The sequence below is a fragment of the Dunckerocampus dactyliophorus genome, chromosome 2 (genome assembly GCF_027744805.1).
Source record: "Dunckerocampus dactyliophorus isolate RoL2022-P2 chromosome 2, RoL_Ddac_1.1, whole genome shotgun sequence".
In the NCBI taxonomy this organism is placed as follows: Eukaryota; Metazoa; Chordata; class Actinopteri; order Syngnathiformes; family Syngnathidae; genus Dunckerocampus; species Dunckerocampus dactyliophorus.
In genome coordinates, this window is record NC_072820.1 from 6,144,077 (window position 1) to 6,168,839 (window position 24,763).

General features: G+C 40.3%; 1 protein-coding gene across 3 annotated transcripts in view; it reads right to left on the reverse strand.

Moving 5' to 3' along the window:
• LOC129168718 (low-density lipoprotein receptor-related protein 8-like) overlaps positions 1 to 24,763 on the reverse strand; it is a 108,078-nt gene that overhangs the window by 82,147 nt on the left and 1,168 nt on the right. The gene's annotated exons all lie outside the window — the stretch shown is intronic.

Here is a 24,763-nt window from a genome sequence, read left to right on the forward strand (position 1 = left end):
AGACGTATTCCATTGTAACCTTCATGCATGTTCAAATAAAACTAAACCAAACCAAACCAAATGTATTACAGCCACTTTATTATTTTCTAGAGTAGACTGTTTAGGTGCACCAGATTTGTGGCTAGAAAAGACACACACATGCACACACACACACACCCACACACACACACACATCCTTGCACTTGATTGCATGATGTCCGCTCCAAGTGACCTTCTGCGACATGCCTGATCCTTAAGGTCACGTGAGGAAAAACATGATGATATCCACAGACATGTCAGCGTGCTTATCCTGCAGCATAGCAGCTTTAAAAATAATTTGAAAATCAGTGCACCATGGAGCAACCGGCAGACAGGCAGACCTGTTTTTCCACTTTCGTATCATTGTTTGTTCATCTCACAGTTCATTTAATTTAAGAATAATTGTACAATATAGAATGGAGCAGACATGACCATTTCCTCTATCACTCAAACCCTGAGCAGGCAGGGATGCAATATTTTTCATGCGAGGGACACAGCACTTCGTGTTGTTCGTGCTGAATGTGTGGATTGTATTGAGATAATCACATGACCTACATTTCAAGACAATACACACTCATGATTAATTCCACTATGACTGCCAGCAATAGTTTTTTACTACACTGTCGGTGCAGAGTGACGTAACTGGCACATTTCCATTGTTAACTGTTGTGATTTATTATCATTCAGTCCATAAAATTGTAGGTCAGAGTAATATAATGAAATATTTAGTTCACTGTTGCCTTGCATAATGCAGAAACAGCATCAATGATGCAGCCGAGCTATAATGTTGACCATCATTCATACTGTTTCATATGTCGCATGTTTATTATTACACAATTCTGTTTACTGTTGCATGTTTTTATCTATTGTGTCGGAAGTCTGGCAATGATTCCGCTGGGAAAAGCAAGCAAACCGCAAGGGTGCTACACTGTACAGCCGTGATACGCAACTTCAAGGGAGCAGTCTGCAGGAATAGACGCCGGGGGACTGTGAGTGGTGGATGGAGTGAATAATAGTCTGTAGCGACAGGTAGGAGCTGTGTTGGTGCGTTTGGCATGCACTTGGACAGAAACTGCAAACAGCTTAGCAAAAGGAAAAATGGCTTCTTCACGAGCATCCCTGTGTGGACAATTAGCAGGGAAAGTCGATAAACACGGCAGAATCTCGCAAAAGCGAGATTTTAGCCTTTCCTGCTGTTTTTAATTCCGCTGCAGGGGTCACTTTAGTGTGCAGCCCTCTTTTTTGGAAAATGAGCAGCAATGCAAGAAACTTCCTAATCCTGCTTGGCAGATGGAGTCTCTGTGGTATTGGACTAATAGACAAGAGCTTATTTGGATAAAGAAGTACTTCCTCAAACCATCACAGGCTTTTGCTACATCTTTGCATGGAATGATAAAACAGGTAAATACATGTGAAAAGGTAACATACATCAAGAAATGGAACCTTTCAAGCGGTGGTGTTATCAGGGTGAAATCACACGAGTTAGTCAATGCTGTCTGTCACCTTCTTCATTTCTGTAAGAAAGGCTCCCTGATAAACATGTAGAAAAGACTGGTTTGGTTTGAGGGCAGGCCCCTCAGCAAGGCAGCTGACACCTTCACTACTGCACCTCCCTTGTGAGACTCTCTTGTATGCCTCAGTAGAAATTACTCCATATCAACACACTCGCCAGATGCTCTTTCTTCCTGTCTTCAAACAGCCACTGTAACCAAGATGCTGGTGAACCTCGCTGCATTCCTCTGCTTTCTGTTTTTCTGCATATTATTTAATCCTGTATGTTTTGTTGTTTTTTCCCCATCTCAGTCACAGCAGGCTACCCATATATATATATATATATATATATATATATATATATATATATATATATATATATATATATGTATATATATATATATATATATATATATATATATATATATATATATATATATATATATATTAGACTGGGGGCCATTTGCGGCTGTGATTAACAAGGAAACAAGGAAAAAAACAACAGCAGCAGCAAAAATGTCCAAATATTAAGAGAGTCGTAATCTAACAAGGAAATAAGCCATAATTTCACAAGAATAAAGTAATTGTATGAGAAAAAAATGTCATTTTAGTAGCATGTAGTTGAAGAATTTTTTTTTTAAGTTAAAAAAATGAATAAAGTTGGGGGAAAATATATGCTATAATATTTATAAAATGGGAATAAAGTCAAAATATTAGGAAAACAAAATATACAAGAAGAAAGTTGAAATATTGGGAAAATTATACCAAAAAAATCAACAGCAGATATGGAAAAAAAAGAAAAAAGTTGCAATTTTACGAGAATAAAAATATCATTTTTATTCTAAATACTGTTACTAAAATATCATTTTAGTAACAATGTTGAAATAAAGAAAAAGGACCATTTTTTTTTCCAAAGATAAAAAATATTATGGGAATAAAGTTACAAGAGGAAATTTACAAGAGGAAAGCTGAAATGAAATAGTTGGAAAATTAAAAAAAAACCCAGCAGAAATGGAAAAAACAGCTGTAATTTTACGGAAATAAAGTCAAAATATTAAGAAAAAAAGTCATAATCGAATGAAGAACAAAAGTCTCAATTTTACAAGAATAAACTCGTATTATTATGGAAAAACATCATTTTAGTAGCATTTCACCTATATTACAAAGGTGAAATGCATTTTTTTCTTAAGCTACATATAGCCTCTTAGCATATCTGTATGTGTCGGTTTACAAAATATCAAAGTGGCCCTTGCATCCTTTCATTTTTCACTATGTGGCCCTCGCTGGAAAAAGTTTGGACACCCCTGGATTAGACACTATTTTTAACCTTTATGGCAGCAATATGTTGGAATTTAAAAATAACATGAACACACCAATGGTAAATTGGCTTATTTGATCTTTTTTATTGTAAATGCACATCATCAAGATCGAAATTGCACTTTTAACATTAATAATGAAAAATATAAATTAAAAAAACACCAACGTGTAGCCTAAAACTGTGCTCATATCGGATCGATATCGGTATCAACCGATATTCAAGGTTGCAATATCGGAATCGGATCGGAAGTGAAAAAGTTGTATCGGGACACCCCCACCTAAAACCGGGTAATGAATAATTAGCTGCAAATATAGACTTTTAGCTTGTTTCTGGTTGTTTGCTCTGCAAATAGTAAGGGTGCTTTCTGGTAGCATGCTGCAGCATCAATGTAGTTGTCAGCTCCGTCTGACAGTACAAAGATTGCACCACATTGTCTGACTTTCTGAGTTTGAAATGATCCCAAACTTTTGGCAGCTTCTGTTGTTTCCCCTCTTTCTCCCTTGTTGCTGTTTATTTATTTTTTAGCAGTCTCTCTCCATTACCATTCTCTGCTGTTCCCCGCCACATATAGCACACATTCTATGGCAGCAGCCGTGCAAAGTTCCACATATTCTAAGAGCCGAGCAATTTTTATTTGCTAAACTCATGCAGCTCTAATGTGATGTTTTTATATAGATAAGCTTGCAGTAAGCAAAAGAGAGGACAGTTGAGTTTGCTGATGCTGTTTTGGCATGGTTCGGCCAACACTAGCCTCTTTTGTGTTTGCAATAACGACACCAATAACGACCAATAACCAATAACGAACCACCTTGTCATCTTTACAACGTGGATGTATGTTGCTTACAACTTTATCCTGAATGATGGTCAAGCGATTGAAACAAGTGCGGACAATACTGAGCACATAGTGTATTCTTCTGCAGTTCTTAAGCGAGTCTCGTGTTTACGGACCAAAATTATTATCTTTTTAATTAAATTAATGCAAGAGCGTACGTAACCAAAAAAACTGAGAACCACACGTAATACTTTCTATTGCTTTTATGGCTGAGATACATATGGTTGACTTTCTAAAACTTCAATGAAATCCATGCTTTATTTCACCAGAAAGTTCCTAAATGAAAGAAAGATGGTAGCTTGACACTCTTCAAGAGATCAAAAAAAAAAAGTTTAAAAAAGTCTCTCTGAAGACCTCTGTCTAAAAAGCCGATTTAAAACAAAATTGAAGGATAAGCAACTCCAGAGTAATTTACACTTACCATTCTGTGTTTTAAAGGCGACCATCTCCATGTCTTAAGGCTTAATTAAGTCCATATTCTGCAATTTCTCTATTTCATTTCCAAATGTTCCTCCCTTCTTTTCTCCTCAAAAACTATTGACACATAGCTCAAATCTTCACTTTAAACTTCCTCTGTCTCGTACACCCCCATGTTTGTTGACTTGAGTGATAGTACCCCAATGGCTTCACTTCCAGAAATGAGACCGAAGAGAAATGAGAGCTAGCTCGTCATGGCTGGTGCCATAAACTATAAATGTCATTTTTGCAAATTTACCATTCGCTTTCAAAAATCCAACAATGTAGAACATCATTTCAAACAATATATAACATATTTAAGCAAAGCTGATAAATCATGTCAGGGGCCCTTTAACTTTTCCATATGCGGCCCTCGGTGGACACCCCCGCCTTACATGTTAGGGGTGTAACGGTACATTTACATACATACCGATTTCCCATTCTTTGTTTAATTTTAAAAATCATGAAATGCTAAGTATCCTTTTCCTCCTTACTTTACTGACAATGAACTGAACCGGGACCTTGCAACCCAAGGTACTGTATGTACCAAACTGTGATCATGGCGTAGAGTTGCACCCCTATTACATATAGTAAGCCCTGGTTTTCAGAACAAATGCTGTAATTCTACAGCACAGACTGCAAAAACATGGAGATGGCCTACAGTGAAGTCACCCCTGTGGAAAGAAATCTGTGCTTCACTGGATAATAGAATGTTTTTCCAAAGGGATGAACTCTAATGGGAATTAGAAGATTAGCCTTTTAGCCTGAATACATCTTTTTTTTTTCTTTTCTTTTCTCACTCCATATCGGTTATATAAAGACCTTCCTCCAATAATATAGGAACTCAATACCATCTGCACACTGAAGGTACAGAAAGGACCCTCAATGACCTCATGAGCAAGGCCCTTAAATAGCAGAGACAAGGCAATGAGAGGAGGATTATACATTTGCCTCTGCAGATAAAAATTTGCATAACTGTAATACTGCTCGAGGTCAAAATCTCTTGTTCGGGGATATCTGCCCTCAGCAACAAAGCAGCATAATTAAGACGCAGTCTATCTTAAAACAAAGCCACACACAATTACACCTCACACGCACGTGCACACACGCGCACACACACACACGCACACACACGTCCAGCGCATGTGACATTTTAAGTTACAAACTTCGTCCTTTCATTTCTTCTCCTTCATTAACACAAACCGTGCACACATACAGGACATATAAGGACAAACTTAGACCACCTGAGATACAGGCCTGATTATACTTGAGCCTGCTGAAAATGGACCAAAGGTACAAGCAATGACCTATCATAAAACAATGCAAACTAGTGGCACACAGTAGTGGTACACAGTAAAATGTTGTAAGACAACTGACGATTTCTTGTCAATTGGCTTTTCCATCCATCCAGCCATCCATCTTCTACCGCTTATTCGAGGGCGGGTCGTGGGGGCAGCAGCCTAAGCAGGAAAGCCCAGACCGCTCCCTCTCCGGCTACTTCGTACATCTTCTCCCGGCGGATCCTGAGGTGTTCCCAGGCCAGTTGAGACACACAGTCTCGCCAACATATCCTGGGTCTTCCCCTAGGCCTCCTACCGGTCGGACGTGCCCTGAACACCTCCCCAGAAAGGCGTCTGGGAGGCATTCAAACCAAATGCCCAAGGCACCTCATCTGGCTCCTCTCAATGTGGAGGAGCAGCGGTTCTCCCAGATGACAGTGCTTCTCACCTTATCTGTAAGGGAGAGCCCAGCCACCCAACAGAGAAAACTCATTTCAGGCTCTTCTACCCACGATCTTGTCAAAAAACTCTTGGAAAGAAATTGTTAGGCAAGGATGAGGCAGCGTGCAGAGTGAAGTGGAAATATATGAGGGATTTGTGAAAGCCAAAAAAGGCAGCAATCAGAGCAGCTCCTTGTACTTGTTACTGTAGAATGTCATGACAGACAAAAAGGATTGTGGAAAAGGTCGTGTTTCATGGAAATTTCACATGAAACTACAACGCTGCAGCGCGCTCGACTATGAAAGCGCTGAAGACTGCGGATATTCTGCACGGAGTCTGCCCTGGTCACAATATGCTTGAGTCTGTGAGCATCTTAAAGGGGACCTGCTATGCTTTTCCTCTTTTCTGACCTATAAATGTTTTTACAATGTTGTATTCTCGTGTTAAACGATGCCAAGGCATCAGATAATGAGGTTTGCACATTTGGAAGTGAGCCCTGAAAGCAGTTTTGGACGGCTCTGCACGCTGTGTTTTACAGAGATTTTTTTTTTTTCACTGATGTCAACGCAACCTGGACTTCGTTATATGGGCATGACCAGCACCCCCCGCTCTGCTTCGCTCTGTTCACCATGTTAGCACGTGGAGCAATGGCTCCCAGGAAATGTTTGTTCCAGTGTGCCTAAAGAGGCAAGCATCAGGCAGAAGTGGTTGGAGTTGCTGATTCCCGGCCAGCAACAGAAAAATATGCTCATCTTCACACGGGACTGTTTTGTGAACATGGGACAATACAAAGCTGGACTATCCGCCAAACTGTTGCTGAACTCCGACGCCTTTCCAACGTTACTTGGTCGTGTTGAAGAGTCAGAAGAGCAAGCTTTAAGTAACAAATTATCAGTGTCCTAACTGCGTTAATTTTGTGTAAGTAATCAGACAAAAGAGGTTCGGCAGCTGACCTCGGAAGCGCTTGGGAGTGTGACCAATCACAGCGGAGTGGGCTCGCCGGGAGGCGTACCTGGAGGAGGACTGGGAGTAAATTACACAAGAAACCCAAGGAAACACTGCAGGAAGATGTGCAGAGTCTTGAAGCTCAGGAAAGCTTTCTCTGCGGGTTATCGTGTGTAGCTGCTCTATAGGAGTCCAGAACTCAATACAAATGCCCAAAAATGAGTATAGGTCCCACTTAAATCTACACGCCATCTGTATGTCAGGCAATACATTAGCGCTCTCCAAATAGAGTTTTGGGGGTGGGGATAATTGATCGTATGATGTAGTCAAGTATGCGCTCCCTTTTTTGGATGACCACAATCTGCCATTGATGAAGACAGCATTCGTCCTAGCGGAGGCTGCCGTTCTGAGGACTGGAGCACAACTGTTCGCCAGCTAACCCAACATGCCAAGATCAGTGTGGAGTCTGTGAAGATCAAGCTGTTGTCTGCATGATTTGCAGAAGCAGGAACAAGTCAAGAGTCCCAAGCTCTTTTGGGTATGTGTCAAGAAAACCAGGACTTCTTCTACAGACTAATCACCCTAAATCAATCATGGTTCCATCACAGTGATCCAAGGACTACAAGCCAAACAAAGCGATGGAAGAATTACCACCCACCACCTCTAAAGAAGGCATGTCATGCTTACAGTGTTTTGGGCCAACCACAGTGTACTGATGATGGATTTCTGTGTAAAGGGTACCACAGTAATCTGAGTGTATACTATGCTTCTGCTACATAAATTGCGGGAGGCCATCAAAATCGAAAGATGTAGTATGCTGACGAAAGCCTCCTGCAAGACAACGCCCTGGTCCACAATTTGCACTGTCTTTGAAAATCTTCGTAATGCCCCATTACTCTCCTGACCTTGCGCCATCTGACTTGTCAGCTCTTTCCTAGCAAGTCATTTTTTTAATTGCAAACACCTCTCAGACAAGGATATGATTACTTCCTTCTGAGGCGGCTGGGGGTCTACCATTTGTGACGCCTGCAGTACATAATGTATTTTAGTTTGTTTGGGTAATTTAATTTGGTTTTTGACCTGGAAAGATTTGGTTAAAACCCGCTGCCGACACTGATTATATCGGATACAGCCATCCCTCGTTTATCACGGTTAATCAATTCCAGACCCAATGTGATGAGTGAATTTCCACAAAGGAGTATTCCTTATTTATAACACAAATATTTTCATAGTCATCTCTGTGTGGAGTTTGTATGTTCTCCCCGTGTGTGTGTTGGTTTTCTCCGGGTACTCCGGTTTCCTCCCACATTCCAAAAACATGCATGTTAGGTTAATTGGCGACTCTAAATTGTCCATAGGTATGAATGTGAGTGTGAATGGTTGTTTGTCTATATGTGCCTGCGATTGACTGCCGACCAGTCCAGGGTGTACCTCACCTCTCGCCCGCAGTCAGCTGGGATAGGCTCCAGCATACTCCCACGACCCCAGTGAGGATAAGCTGCATAGAAAATGGATGGGTGGATATTTGCAGTTTTTCAAAACCTGTTTACGACCTTCTAAGCACATTTTTAACATCATTGGAGCCCTGTAGACATGAAATAACAGAGAGCCTCGGGACTGTTCTCCCCGAATGTTACCAGCAAATACATAATAAGGCAAATGCTGCTGTTTTGAATTGGATATGTGGGTTGTGCAAAAGTCTTTGGCCATCATTAGATGTGTTGTTTTACCAATACTTTAATGACCATATAAAACCAGAAGGTCATTCAGTAGAGTGCAGATCCCTAACAAAGTCTACAGCAACATGAAAGGTGCTTTGAAGGCTCTTCCAAGTCCCCATTTTGGAAAAGCTAATGTCTCTACTGTTGTTGTTGCTTAATTTATTGTTATTAATGTTTCTCCTGTTCTCATTCATTTTCTTGTGTTTTTCTTTCTTTCTTTCTGTTGGGAGAATGAACATAACAAGAATTTCATTGCATGGCAGAACTACCTGTTCTACTGTGCATTTGACAATAAAACTCTTGAATCTGGAATTACACTCGTAGAGAAAATACAACATATAAGACATAAATAAGACATGATATATACACACACATCAGCGTTGCCACGTTCGCTTATTGTAAGTGACTTTGGCTTTGCAAATTCCCAAGTTCCCTGCTGTTTTCTTTTTCAGAGAGCCAGTCGCTTGTTTCTGTCATGAAACCTGGAAAAACTGACACACATAACTCTAGCGTACCGTTTGTTTCATTGGATATGCTTACGACACACTCACATATTAATAATACTTACGTACATGTACATTAGAATTACACAGACACAATTTAATTATTGCAATTTGTTTGCTGACAATGATGCTATATTAAGTCTAGGTCACAACCGGTCGTACAGGCTCCTACGGCTGGTCTACGGGCAAAAAACACAAGAAACGCATGTGACGTGCTGCCGTAGACTGGCCGTAGAACAACCGCAGAGGTTCTTTGTCATATCAAACAAACTCTACGGGCGCTTACGTTTTTTTTCAGGTAATGGCAAAATGTTTGTATAAAGCTGCAGGGGTGCCTATGGCTTTGTTTTATATGGTTTATTGTATCTGTATTTGTATTTATCAATGTATATTAGTTTTTTCCTCTGTTTGCTGTGTCTCGATTGTAATATATATATATATTTATCTACAATACTTTGATTCCTGTTGCGGTGCATATTGTTATTTACATGACCGGATATGACGTGTACACCTGTGGCGCATCTGCGCATGTGCTGTGTGAGGTCACATTTAATGAATAAAGACCATCTACATGCTGGCAAAGTCTTTTAATAAGCGTCATTAAGGAAAAGAACCCCAAATGTATTGCACATATTAAGTATGGTTATTGACCTTTTCTGTTCATAAATTGAAAAAAATAAATAAATATCACGGCACGTGACGTCGTAGAAGCTGTCGGAAAAAAATTGCAAGTGGAGGAAGTGACGTACTGCAGGTCTCGCGCATGTGCAGAACCGCTGTTCCCGGTATGGCTCTTACAGTGTTGGTACGCACAACGTACAGATCGTGTGCAGTTCTTGCAACCTTCATACGAAGCCCGCATGGAACGGTTTGTCGGTCTTACTTATTCACGTGCGTTGGCTGTACGAATGAAGCGACAGCCGTACATCCGTGCAGCCTCAGATTTTGTGCGTGGCACGCACCTTCAGTTTACAGATTATACATTGGGTGTTCGGGGATGTTACTCAATCATGGTCACCACAACTATGTTCTCCACGAACAAAAAAAAACAAAAACACAGCGATTTGGGGAACGCCACAAATCATACAGCCAAAAAAATTGTACGTCCAGCTGTGATCTAGGCTTTAGCTACGTGCACCCAAGCCTTTGTTTTAGAATGCAAGTACAGTATATGAGTATGCCTTCTGAATGTTTTGCATTTGTATTAGAGTTGAAAATGCTTAATTTAGACCAAAAACATGGCAAATTTACTTAATTATTCATGTTTTTGACTAATAACAGGCCACAGTCAACTGCAAAACAGCAAGAAACTGCAATATGATTTTTTTAATGAACATATTTACTAAAAACCTGTGATAGAGTAAAGCCGCGAAAGTCGAAGCACAAAGTGGCAAAGGGCGGCAGTACACAATATTAGAGGTCTGACATTTACACTCACAAGCATCTTACACACCCCATCAGTGCAAACAATCTGCATCTCCAAGTGGTCTTGACGATGACTCAGCAGGAATTTCTGCCTTTTTTTCATGCATGCTCAGTTCGGAGCCTTCCAAAGAAAGCACGGCACATTTGAGATCTCTGGTTGGCCTCATTTCATCAAGCAGATGAAGTGATTGAAGCGATTCATTCGTTGTTTTCATGAAGTCATATTCATGCCTTGATGGGATGAGCAACATTTCAAGCTCATCGTTGTGCATTTCTAAATCCTAAAATGTTGCAACACAAACAAGATGTACTGCATGGAGTCGGTGATGGCGCTGCTCTATAAACTTGAGGTCGCTTTGACGGCATCATTTCAGTGGTTTAGGATGTAGGACGTTCTTTCCAAGGATGTGTAAATCTTTTTCACCACTTGAATTTGTTGCGACAGGGGCATGCGACCTTTCTTTGAATCACACTAGCAGGCTGAACAGGATATAAAGGAATTCTTTACAATAGGCTGTTTCAAAACAAGATGGTTTTTTTCTGGCACAATGCAAATTAGTCTCGGAGTTTCTGGGACGCTTATGCTGCTCTTTCAACTTGTGTTTTGGTGGATGCAATAAACCAGGGGTGTGCAAACTTTTTCCAGCGAGGGCCACATAGTGAAAAATGAAAAGATGCCAGGGCCACTTTAATATTTTGTAGTGGATATGCTAATACGTTATATATGCTATGAACGCTGTTACAAGCCGAGCCTGGCCCTTTAAGAAGAATTGCATTGTGGTAAGTTGAGTGTTGTAGTTCTGTGCCTTAGCACAGGCAACGGTGTCTCTCTCTATTCTGTCTGCACCGCCCATTGTCTTCTGCCTCTGATTGGCTGTAGGCCACTGTCAATCAATCTCATTCGTTGTTGTGGTCATGGCTACCAAACTAACTAACTGTGTGAGCTGCTTGCTAACCGCCAATACTGTAAACAATAGAGGAAACCGAAGAAGCTAACTGTGTGAGGAAAATACGACGACAGGTGCAATATGTTTTAACAAGTATACAAAAATGCCACAGCCAAACGACGACAGGATGAAGAGGCACGGTCATAGAAGTGAAATACATGTGAGTCACTTCATCATTTCTGAATGAAAAAGCCTGTTATTAGTATCAACTTCTGCCTTTGCTTTTTCTTTTTTCCCCATTTTTGCTGTTGTTTTTTATTAACTTTCCAAAGATTTCAACCGTCTTCTTTAATAATATTCATAACTTTTCAATTCATTACATTACGACTTTCTTCCCACATTTTTACTTTATTCCTTTATAACTTTTTCTCCAACAAATTTTCCAAAAATTACAACTTTATTTTGGTATTTTTGTTTCGCATAATATTACGACTTAAAAAAAAGAAAGTTTTAGTATATTTCAATGCTGTGCTACTAAAATGACATTATTTTTACTCATAATTTTATAAGTTTATTCTCGTAAAATTGCGCCGTTTTTCCCCATTAGAATATGACTTTTTTCTCTTAATATTTTAACTTTATTCTCATGTAATTATGACTTTTTTTCTATTTCTGCTATGTGTTTTTTTTTCAACTATTTCAAATTTGTTTCTCAAATTTGTTTCTCATAATTAGGACTTTATTCCCATAATATGAAGACTTTATTCTCTGGGGATGGGAAAATTCAACCAATCGCACCGAACTGTGGACACGCGCATGTGCGATGCAAATACATCGGAAGAGCAACATAAAATATCCGGGATGCAGGGGGAAAATTAGAGGTGCATCGGATTTTACCTCACTGTATTGATTAAATTCGGTTTTGATGCATAAGAAAAATTTAAAACACAAATATAATACTTCCTTTTAGTCAACGCAAAGGATTGTGGGTAGAACCACGTATGTAACAACATACAACAAAAAGACAAGCATGGCTGTAGCCAATACATTCACCTCCACACTTCTAAATCTAAGGTTTGGAAACTCTTTGAGTTTTACAAGAGAAAAGCGAAGCTTGATAAAACAAACGTGATTTGCAAAATGTGCCAGACGACTGGCGAGCTATTAACTCCACTCGTGCTAAAGCTATAACAAATGCTACAGCCTACTTTATCTGAGACATCCAGCCTTACGCCATGATGGAGAATGAGTCATGTGTTGGAGCCTCGGTACAACATTCCCTGTAGAAAGTTATTTTGCGGACACTAGTTGCAAGAGAAAGTTGCCCTTACTAGCTCACTGGTATAATTGTTTACAATTTTATAATTCTCAACACAATGGAAGGCCTCATGAGGAAAGGTCTATTTATTTTATATAAATGCCTAATATAATAAAAGGTATAAAGGCCTAATAGCTTTTTGTTAATAATCAAATTCAAATTGCTTAGTTATTTTTGTCTAAGGCCCTCATCTAAAAGAGAGTTTGGTTAATAAATATGTAAACTTCGAATTGCTTAATTAATTTTTAATCAATGCAAAGCAAAATCTACAAAAAAACAATTTTTTAACTAGGCACATTTGAATCGTGACGCATCGCGATCAAGAGGTAAATTATATCTCATCAAATCGCCAATTGATGAAGAGGTATTTTAAATGTGTAGGCACAGACCAGAGATTCACGTCCCTATTGTTCATGGATTAAATTTTATATAGCGCTTTTCAAGGTACACAATGACAGTGACCGGGTGGAGGGAACAAGGATCCAACCGCCCACCTTCCAGTTTCTGGACAAACTGCGCTTGAGCCACCATTCCCATAAAATGATATATTATAAATACAAACTTTTTCCACAACCTAACTTTCCGAAAATTCTAACTTCATTTGTTGTTTTGTTTGTTTATCATAGTATTACGACTTTTAAAAAATACCGTCTTTTTTTCTTTCATTTTAAATATTTTCTTTAATAGGAGCTTTATGCTAATAAAATGACATTACTTTTCCTCATAATATTACAATTATTCTCAGAAAATGACAACTTTTTTCTCTGAATATTTTGACTTTAGTGTCGTAACATTACTGCTGAATTTTCCATTTTTGCTGCGGGTTTTTTGTAGTTTTTTGTAGAATAATCGTACAACAAGCAGCAATTATTATTACTTGTTGCATTGCTAGAAATGTACTGGGTTAGCTTTTGTTGTTATGTTTTTATGTGTACAAACAACTTTACGGTAAAATAAAACAAAATCATGAGTGACTTCACAAGGAAGTGGTACCTTTTTATACGCCAGGTGGGCTAAACTTAATAAAACGTGTCATCAATTATAGTAACAGTTCCAAATCTGGTTTCCTTGCTCTAGTTTCCTTGATTGTGACCTTGTTGCTGTGGTGATTGTTCTCACTAAATCTCAGCGGATCACGTGACGTCTTCCCCTCAGTTCTGTTCTCTACATGCATAATTAAACCCTGTGAGACGTGACAAACAGATTGCGGCCCCACCTCAAAGATGACCTTTTAAGGCATTGCGTTTTTTTCATGAAGTGTCCGTCTTCCAACAATTACACAGCAAACATTCAGAAATCAATGCCCCTGTAGCACCCCCCCCTCCCTGCTCCTATCCTGACCAACAACCTCCCACAGAAGATCTCCTTCTTATAGCCTCCTTTTCTTCTTTTTCTGGTAATGCGGTTCATAAGAGTTCATCATTGTTCGTGCACAATAGGTTCACACAGACCAATGAAAAGGCCTTCATTCTGTTATGGCTGTCTGTGTGCATCAAGTGTTTCAATGAGTGTGTGTTTAGTTCTGCAGCCACAGTAATCCTGCATGTGTCTGTTGTTTTTATGTGTCTATAACTGTGCAGCATCCAGCCACTTCTAGCCGATCCATCTCCGGGCTAAGCTTAGCAGCTGAACTTTGATCATAATGTACCTCCTTTGAGCATGAGAAGTCAGGAAAAAGTCATCTGCCCGCAAACGTTTACCATAACTTCATATCAGCACATTTTCTTCCACTTCTAAGAAAAAAAAATCTCTATTAAGCTTCTGAGGTCTGACTTTGGTGTCAAGGCATAGCAGAGTATGCTTTTTAAACAATAAATGCAAGGAATTAAAAGTTTCAACTGTTTAAAGTCATTTAATAAGTAATTTAATACATTGTCAATGTTCTACAGCAGACTGTGGGACTGTTAGCCTCTTCTGTATGTCAAATCTAAACATTACATTATAGCATTCATTTTCAACCGCCCATGAGGGGGGATATTGTGGAAATTTTGGGGGAAGACCAGAATTTCCCTTATTTTCCAGAAAATGTCCCTTATTTTCAAATTGAAATGTTGACATGGTATGTCCCAGAGGCAGGGTACGCCCACTGAATGTAAAGCAGAGTGGTTGGGGGAAGGTTCCACAGACAGAATTGCCATAGTCAGCAAGCGCTTGTGCCATGATCACCATGGCAACCCCATACTGCAGCGTAATCAGCCAGCTGATTGAGATCAGCTGACCAGCTTGTCGATATTTTGACTAACTGTTTTCTAATTGGCCCATGGCAAATTCTAAAAGCATAGTTTAACAAAAAGAATAAAGTCAAACTAGTAAGAGAAAAAAGTTACAATCAAAGAAGAAAAAGTCGTAATTTTTCGAGACTAATGACGTAGTATTATCAGGAAAAATAACATCGAAATAAAAAAAAAAACAACATCAAAAATGGGGGAAAAACAAGCAAAGTCCGAAGTTCATACTAATAATACTTTTTTCATCTATATCACAAGGCTAAGATGCAGTTTTTTGAATTTTTTTAATACTCTATGTATCGCTTAGCATATCTACAAGTTGCTTTACAAAATATCAAAGTGGCGCTTGCATCCTTTCATTTTTCAAATTGTACTGTAACTAAAAATGCAGCTGTAGGGAGCGACTGAGCGGTGGCGTGCGTGAGCTGGAAGGTGCTTGTCACTGCCATCTGCATAAAATGGTGACACAGTAATCCCTTGTTTGTTTCCAGACCTCGACTGTGATAAGTGAATTTCCGCACAGTAGGATTCTTTACTTATAGATTAAATAGTTTCATAGTTAGAGCATAGAAAACCTGTTTACTCCGTTCCAAATATTTGTTTTAACATTATTAAAGCCTTGTGCTTGTGTGTGCTGCTATAAATAGGGGAAGCACAGGAAGTGATGGGGGTTCAGAATTGAGTTTTAGCTCTTTTTTTTGTTCTAGCTGAGGCTTACGGCAGCAACCGTAGCCTGTGTTAGGAATTATTGTGCCTGTTGTGAGATGATGCAAACCTGCCATAAAAGCCTGTGATTGTGGCGATCAAGCCTTGTGCTTGAGAGTCTCACAGGAGATTACAGTAACATTACTAGTGACCAGTGGAGAATACTACATACAGTATCATCACAACATTTTTGAATGCGCTTTCTGAATGCCTTAACTTTGTATTTTAGTTAATTTTGCCATTTTCATGCTTAATCGCTTAATTTAGGCAAAAAAATACATACAACTGCCTTAAATGTGCATACTTTTTGACTAATAATAGGCCGTACTCAACCACGAAACAGCATGAAGCCATGAAATTATGACTGTATTACCGTATTGACCTGAAAATTTATTTTAATTTATTTAAATTAATTTGTATTTTTGATGTAATTTTTCAAGAGCTGTTTATGGCAAAATATATATATACCCCCCCCCAAAAAAGACCAAAATAACCTTTTTTTTTTTTTTTTTTAAATTTCAATTAAAATTAGCTTTAAATTGCCGACTTGTCCAAACTTTGAGACACTTTTGAGCGTATCTCCCGAGGTCCCCATGTGAGTGACAGAAACTAAAGTTCTGACTTGTTTGGGGAGAAGTCGTTTGACTCCACCTGTTGGTACAAATCTCTAAAGCCCTAATACAGTAGTCCCTCCTTTATCGCGGTTAATTGGTTCCAGACTCAACCGTAATAAGTGAATTTCCGCAAAGTTGGATTCAATGTTAATAAACAAAATATTCTAATAGAACACAGAAAACCTGTTTACGACTTTATAAATACTTTATTTTTTACCATTATTAGAGCCTTGTAGACATGAAATAACACCCCTATAGTCACCTTTACGCTCCTATTATTCTTTGTTTATTGCGCAACACTGATTTACAGGCTAAGGGATCACTGCAGGGGCATAAGAGACAGCCACAGTTCATAGCATATAGCAAGCTATCGAGCGAACTAGTTAGCCTCCTATTTATTTGTTCTAAACTTCAGAAAGTGTTTCAAAGTTGGGAAAAAGGATAAGTAAGAAGTCAAAAAACACTTGCACACAGAACTTTTTTTTCCACTCTACCATGTCGGACATGCCATGGCTGACTACAAGCACCGTTGTATCTAAGGTACTGTAATGTCTCCTCAATGTAACATTACTGAGGCACAGTGAGCAGAATACTACATATGACTTGTCTTTCAAAATTTTCATCATAGGCTATAGACAACCATGAACAGTGATCATTAATACATTTTTGAAAAACCGCAACGTAGTGAGGGACAACCGTGTAAGTATTTTTCAGACTTTTTTCCTCGGAAATATGGTATTCACGCCAATATGGTATCGGAAAAATGTTATGTTGGTAGTAGCATCACAAGCAGTCATTTCAAGTCAGTGCATCATGGTGTCAGGGTAATCTGATGCAAGTTTCTCTCGCAATAAAAAATGAATGTCGCTGCTGTAACTGGATGTGACACACAGAAATGATCCCGATTCACTGATGCACCACTAAAACAAGAGCCTGAGAGCTGTGTTACAGCCATTTGCTCATTCATCCAATTCACAGCCCTGCGTGCTGCCGATGCTTGCCAATGCCTCAACCCTGCCCTGACTTCGGGCAGGCATGGCGCCCTCGGTCTGATGAATGTGTGTAACCATCCGCAAATAGATGATCAGCATAACTCACAACATACACACACACGCGCACCGCTATTCCAAACATCCCCCGTGCTGTCAACATAGATGCACAAGCATGCTTGTGGAGTCGTATCATGTGGCACTTTTCACAGAAGCAGTAAGCCATAGTTTTTGTAACGTGTGCCAACATCCTTCCCTGTGGTTGTGTTTTTTATCTTGTTTTGACAGTGATTGTGGATGAAAGGTGTTGTCGGCGCGCATGTCTTTGGCCCCAAGGCCTGAGTCAAAACATCCACCGTGTTTCTTATTGGTTGTCAAGGTAACCTACACACGTTACAGTGACTGCATACTAGGGGTGTCACCAGACCAGATTATTATTATTATATATATATGATTCCTTTAATTTGTCATCTTTCACTCAAGTTGAAGAATTGGCGTTTGTAACATGTATTTTCTCAAACTTAAAGACAAATCTTTGTTTGTATTAGTTATCAGTATTTTAAGCTTTTATAGTTACATTATGCCCGTTTGCTGTATTTTTCCACATTTTTTCTGGGTTTTTGTTGATTTTTTATTTCTGCAACACATCGGACCCACGGAGCATTATGGAGGGGTTGATGCAGCTTTTAGACCGGCATTGCACGGCGGTATATATGTACAATCAGAGGTGCCGTGCGGCGGATACTTCAAGCAATTAACATTTCCTGACATTTCACTTTTGATGCGCACCCCTTCTCGCTAAATTGTCAACACTGATGTCTTCTATGTATGGGGTGTCTTATGAAGCGAAACCAGTGATCAGTGGTGCTTTTAAAGTTGCAGCCCAGCCAAATATAACGAGCGTAAATAGAATCGCTCGGTGATTATGGGTGTGGACAAGTCTGCACATCTTCATGGGTTGATCTGACTAATCTTAAGCAACTGTGATGAATTGCAGAATTACTATAGCGTCTGCTTGGACAATAAACACAACGACAGCAGTTCAACTTCGATGGAAAAAAGAGCCACACGTCAATCACTGACGCTGACGCTAGGAACACCAAGGTAGGTTGCAAGGTGTGCTTTAAGCACTTAATGTGCACTTACAATAATGGCTTGCACACTGCCACCTCCATATTACATGTAGAATCATTCTTAGTAGTGATGCAATATTTCAGTCTGATTGGCTTCTGGCTGTCCTGATCTCACGAGACAGCTTTTCTCCAAACGGGAAATCTCGTCACGTGTACTGCATACTGCATTTTAAAATGTCAACATCAGAATGGTACACTGGCATCTCCGTCATTGCCATGGCAACTCTGGATCACATCACATCTATCATATTGATATTTAAGGTGCTGTTGGTGTCCACTATCCGATTTTGATTCTTTGAAATGAAATGATTTTTAGGAGCAGTAATGAAGCAAGGATGTGCTCTTTTTGAGCATGGATGTGGATAAAAGCATTGGAAAGTGGGAGGTGAGTGCAAGAGTTTGAAGCTGAGTGATGCATTATATCCCCACATTAACTGCACTCGCCCCCCTCTCTCGCTCTGCATCTTTGCTAAAACGGCATGCACTAATCTGACTTAATAGCTCAATCGGAGTTGCAGACTTCCTAACGATCACTTTGGGCATGCTGCATTGAGACCCCCATGCAGCCCAGTAGGCCGGTGGGGCTCACCAAGTAAACAAACACAATTGTCTTCACTTCGCTTGTTGACACTGAAGCAACAGAGGATGAAATGGAGCAAGACAGCAGATGCCAGCTAATGCTCTTTACAACATGCTAGTGTCCTTGGGAGGACGCCAGTGTTTTGCTATCAGATTGCAATGCTGATGTCAAACATGATTAGCCCCAAAAGGTTACCAAACTACAGGAGGGTGATGCAGTGGGTTTCCTAAAGGTTAGACACTTGGAAACGGTGTCTTGCTTTACAAGTCCACTTAAACACACAAACGGCCTGTGTTTGCATTCAAACTTTAACACATTTTACCTTTGCAAAGTGATAAAAACGTGTGGGTTTTTTTTGCTTTCATTAACAGTAATCCCTCGCTATTTGTCGCTTCAAATTTCACGGCTTCACTCTATCACAATTCTTCACAAATATATGGATCTTCGCCGTTTCATACTTTTTGCTTAAATTAAGCATTTTCAAGCATTAAAATAGGTAAATGAACTAAATACAAATATAAAGGCATTCAGAAGACGCATTCAAAGACGTTGTGATGGCATATAGTATTCTACACTGGTCACTAGGTGTCAGTAATGTTACTATAATGAGACACACAAGCACCAGACTTGATCGCCGGAACAACAGGCTTTCTTTGCCGGTTTGAATGATCTCACAACAATGATCCCAAACACGGGCTACTTTTGGGCTACTTGGTGTTGATAGAGTTGGTATACGATACTGTGTGAACACTAAACGCAGCAAAACGGAACATTGCCTCTAAAGTCATAATGCCACTTTATTAATAAAAGATTTTGAAGAACACTAAAGAAAAAAGCTAAGGGGGATTTTTGCTGACTGCGCCCCGAGCTGTTGCAGATGTTAAATTCATGAAGATCAATGAAACAGATTGTGATCACATTCAAGAATGGAAAAAAGGGGACCACAAGAGGCAGATGAATGACCGTGAGAGGGTTCTATAATCCCGGTGAAGATGACAGAGAAGCTCCATGTCAGAAAGGGATGCAACATGATTTTCATAAACTCGAGGCAGAATTTAGTTTGGTGTGTTACACTCACGTTGCTTTGCAGCCTAATCCTCCTAACCAGATTACACAAACAAACATACAGTTGCAATCATGTTGACTCAACTTCACAATCTTGAGTGCGATTGGCGAGTGCATTGACATGCATTGTTTCATTTATGTTTATGTTTACATGCGGCTGGTGCTGAGTGTAATTATCAACGTATGGGTGCATGCAGCGACTGGAAGGTCAGTGGAGAATTTGAGTGGGAATGATGGGGGATGGTGGGGCGGATGGAGCGGCAGGAGTGCAGTCTGGGGGTTGGTAAGTGGGGGATGGGATGGCAGATGATAGAGGATGCGATGGATACATAAAGATATGATATTGGGAGGAGCAGAGAGGTTTAACTGCATTGCACATTTACTCTTTGGTTTAACCGTATGTAGTCTTCCTAGTTTACACAACAATCAAAATCACAATCCCTTACTGTCAAAGCAGTTCAAGACATTTTGAGGGCAAATACGTGGATTCTTCTTTGATGACCAAGTCAGTGGCATGATTTTAAGCCGATAGGACAATGCATTTCACTTACTCAAGACAAAAATCAAGGTAGTAAAACCTAAAAACAAGCAGCAAGTGAAGGCCTGCCACACTCCTTATGCACGCTCATCTCCCCGGCACATAACATGTTACACGGAATCACGCTTTACAAGGCTCATCAACATGTAGACATGGAGAAAGGTTTCACGGCAGCAACCACCTGAGAATTCATTTATGTAACACTAACACATTTCCTGAACTGAAAAACCTGTCAGAGAAGCAAACAGTCTCAGCCAGTGGCACCACGAGGATGCTGCAGCACACTTGCCTTATCTGTGTGCACATGTGGGTGCACGGTCAACCCTAAGGATACAAGACAATGTTCTAGTAAAAAGTAAAATTTGTCTTTTTAAAAAGATGTCAAAATGATCTCTGGTCACACAAAAACAACTGAACACCAAGTGGGCCAGTAGTTGGCGATGGCACGGTACAGTACATGCGTGTGGACCAAAAGCTTCCTTCATCACACACCATATGTGGGATTACAATTTCACAGGTGTGAGAAATGCTGGACAATCAAACCCTCGTCCATTTTAACCAGACAAAAAATTACAAGTGTGAACCAACCCTTAGTTCTCACAGATGACGGTTTTCAGCATTAACATGAAAATCTGCAAGAAAATGTTGAAAGGCTTTCAGGAGGATTGTTTTTACTCACAAAATACAAACACTTGAGCAAAAAACCTTCAATTCAATTTCATATCATAAAAAAACTGAACATTGCCAGGACTAATGCAATGATTTTATTTTGACATGAAAGCTTGGTAAGGTGCATTTGTCTGCGTGTGTATGCGTGTGTGTGTGCAAGATATTCCTCACAATGCAGGAAGCCAATCAGTGTAACGGGGACAAACAGTAAGCATCCTTGATGGTGATGAAATGGGTCCAGTTAAAAGGAACTGCATGCGGAGAATCCCTCCAATTGCTAGCGTTATATTCTGCTTTGAGTAGGCTGTTGTAACACACACACACACACACACACACATGCGAGTTATGTTTGTTGTCTAATGCAGTGGTTCTCAACTGGTTTGGCTGCAGGAACCACCATCTCGCCACAGTGACAAGTCGTGACCCAAATTGCAAGAGTTTTTCAACTCAAACTTCTTAGATGTCTTATATGTTAAGTGACTGTTTTCAAGACAACGTGAGTTTCAGCACTGTGACGCTCTCTCTTTATGGCTCTCTCTTCTCCAGCAGATATCCGCAGCTGTGTGTCGGAGTCTCCACTCGATGTCCTTCCTCTCCCACCCAGGTTTGACAAAGTCGCCCAGAAACATGGCTTGCACCTCGCAGGGGTGTAGCAAGAAGATAGCGCAGACAAGAACGTGAGGTGCATTCACAGACATTGGGTCATTCCATTATTTGTTTCGTTTTTTCTCAGGTAAAGACCCGCGACCCACTGAAAGACCCACACTTTTGGGTCCCGACTAGCCATGGACATGTAAGTGAATACCAACAGCTGTGATTTACAACCATGAACGCCAGTTACTTTATCCTAGACAAAAGTTTTCAGTTTTCTATGTGTGTCCAGTAGGCATGACAAGTGTTTACCAATTTAAAAAAAGCATATATGGTTTTAACATTCCTACTTTTGGGTCATTTTTGTGACTTGTTAGGGTTAGAGAAGTATCACTAAAGTAAGTGTCATTCTGAATGAGCTGCATGGGCACAGAATAACAGCAGAACCCCCTCTTAGAGCTCATAAAAGTGTGGAAATTGTGTCTGTGTACATGCACAGTGTCACATCTCATCGGGGGTGCTTATGTTTCTGTGCTGGATGTCACACTTCAGTAATGGAACACCAGTCTGCTATCTAAAATAACACGCTGTTAAATTCAGCTTAAGTGAGCAAAGCGTCTAAACAGCTGTGGTCATTTTTATGGTGATGATGCACAATTTTCATGTAAAAAAACACCAACATGTCCACGAAAATCAGGACAAACAGCAGGACTGCGTGCTTTAGGCAGACATGTACATGTGGAGAAATGGTGTGCATGCATGTTTGCATGTGAGGAGATGCAAGATTTCCTCTTGAGCCATAATTAACCCAGACACAAAAGAACGGAGCTGTATGAAAAACATGCAACGCACAGCTTGGATTCAGCTTTGGCGCTACTTCAATGCTTTCAGTATGAGCTTTCTTCAAAAATATAGGCCACTGGCTCGTAGTCAGAGAGGAAAATGGATATACACTTTCTTCAAGAAGACAGCGCATCCAAGATGCCTGTCAAATGTCTGTGCACCACACAATCACTGCTGATTCATTTCGATTTAAAAAAAAAAATTCTATGTAATTAACCCTCAAAAGGTCTGAAATAGGGCAGCCTGATGTATCCATCCATCTATCCATCTTCTTTCCACTTATCCAAGTTCAGGTCGCAAGGCAGCCCAGACTGCCCTCCCCCATCTACTTCATTCTGCTCCTCCCAGCGGTTCACAAGGTGTTCCCAGGCCAGGTGAGAGACATTGTCTCTCCAACGTGTACTGGGTCTTCCTACTGGTCGGACGTGCCCTGAACACCTCCCCAGGGAAGTGTCTGGGAGGGATTCTGACCTGGGGCCTCATCTAGAAAACTCTGCGAAGAAATCTGACGAAAAGTCTGCGTAGGCCAGAAGCCCAAAATGTGCGTACGGACAAAAATATTCAGACCCAAAAAAGGTGGCGCACGCACACGTTCACGCAATTTGTCCTTCACCTGCTGTCCAAATGTGCGTACGCAACTCCACTCCACGTCACGCCCTCTCCACGCCTTCAATTCGCCATAAATGGTCAATGCAAAGTAACTCATGAATGCGGCGTCCATATTTAATGACCCTTGATTGCATGCATTCTTCTGAATCACGGCTGCTGAGAAGCCGAAGACGAAGAAGCGGAACTTCACCGAAACTGAGGTGGAAACCTTAGTCGGAGAGCTGGAGGCTCGTAAAAACATCATATTTGGAGGACACAGCAGTGGCAAAACGAACAAGAGGAAGATGAGCGAGTGCAAACAGCAGTGGAACGGGGCGCAGAACTTTAAAAAGTCGGATATCGAGGCACACATTTCCATTTTTTGTGAGCACGTTTCTACATTTTTCCTAATTGATACCACATTTTACATGAATATAAGCTTAGTATATTAATATTAATTGATTAATATTAATTGAACACATGATATTATCATGGTTCTAAAATAAAATGATGAAGTATTCAAGCGCCGCGTTGTGTTTCTCATGTATCTTTTAGTTGGGATACTATACGCTGGTGCGTAACGGTGTTTATGATAAATGACAAATGATATCCCTCGGTGTCATGTCAAATCACAACACAAGTCAATAACGGCGTGAGGTTTTCATGCAATGATGGATAAATCTTTACTGGCTTCCATTACATGTTTATTTCTAACATATGATTTCACCTCACCACTTAAAATGTGCGTTGCCTTTTTGCCACGTCTCCAAAAAGTGAGTACGCCAACAAGAAAGGTGGCGTAGAGATGCGCACATTCCCACGTCCAGTTGTGTTTTTATTGGTACCATTATTGCCGTGGAAAACGGCGTATGCAACTTTTCGGCCCCATTTTGTGCGTACGCAAGCTTTATACATGAGCCCCCAGATGCACGAGCCACCTGATCTGGCTCCTCTCATTGCCGAGGAGCAGCGCTTCTACTACGAGTTTCTCCCAGATGACAGAGCTTCTCACTTGAGCCCTAAAGGAGAGCCCAGCCACCCTACGGATGAAACTCATTTCGGGCGCAGACACCCAATCCTGAAGCCACCAAAACTGGATCCTCTCAATGCCCTGGCTGCGCTTAAAAATTCTGTCCATAAAAGTAATGAACAGAATCGGACAAAGGGCAGCCCTGGCGAAGTCCACCCCTCACTGGAAAGGAGTCTATATGATGTATCCCATAGGGTTAATTATTGGTCTGCGAGGTAACAATAACAATCTTTTCTAAGGTTGAAAAGGTATTTCTTTGTTCCCAATGCGCTAAGAGTCAAGTATACAAGTACAAGAGCAGTACTTTTAAGGGTAAGAGCCCAGTGATAAACCCCTAAGAAGACAATAATGTACTGTTTTTTGTCTTTGTGTCATCCTGACACGTCCAGGAAAAGCAACAATGAGGATAATAACGAGGAAGGAGTGGTTAGAAAACACAGCTCATGAACTTAAGAGACAGTTAATGCACATCATGGTCCTGAGCAGACGTCAACTTAGTGGAGAAAGTTCTTGTGCCTGATCAGGCACTCTACAACCACAACATTAGGTACAGGC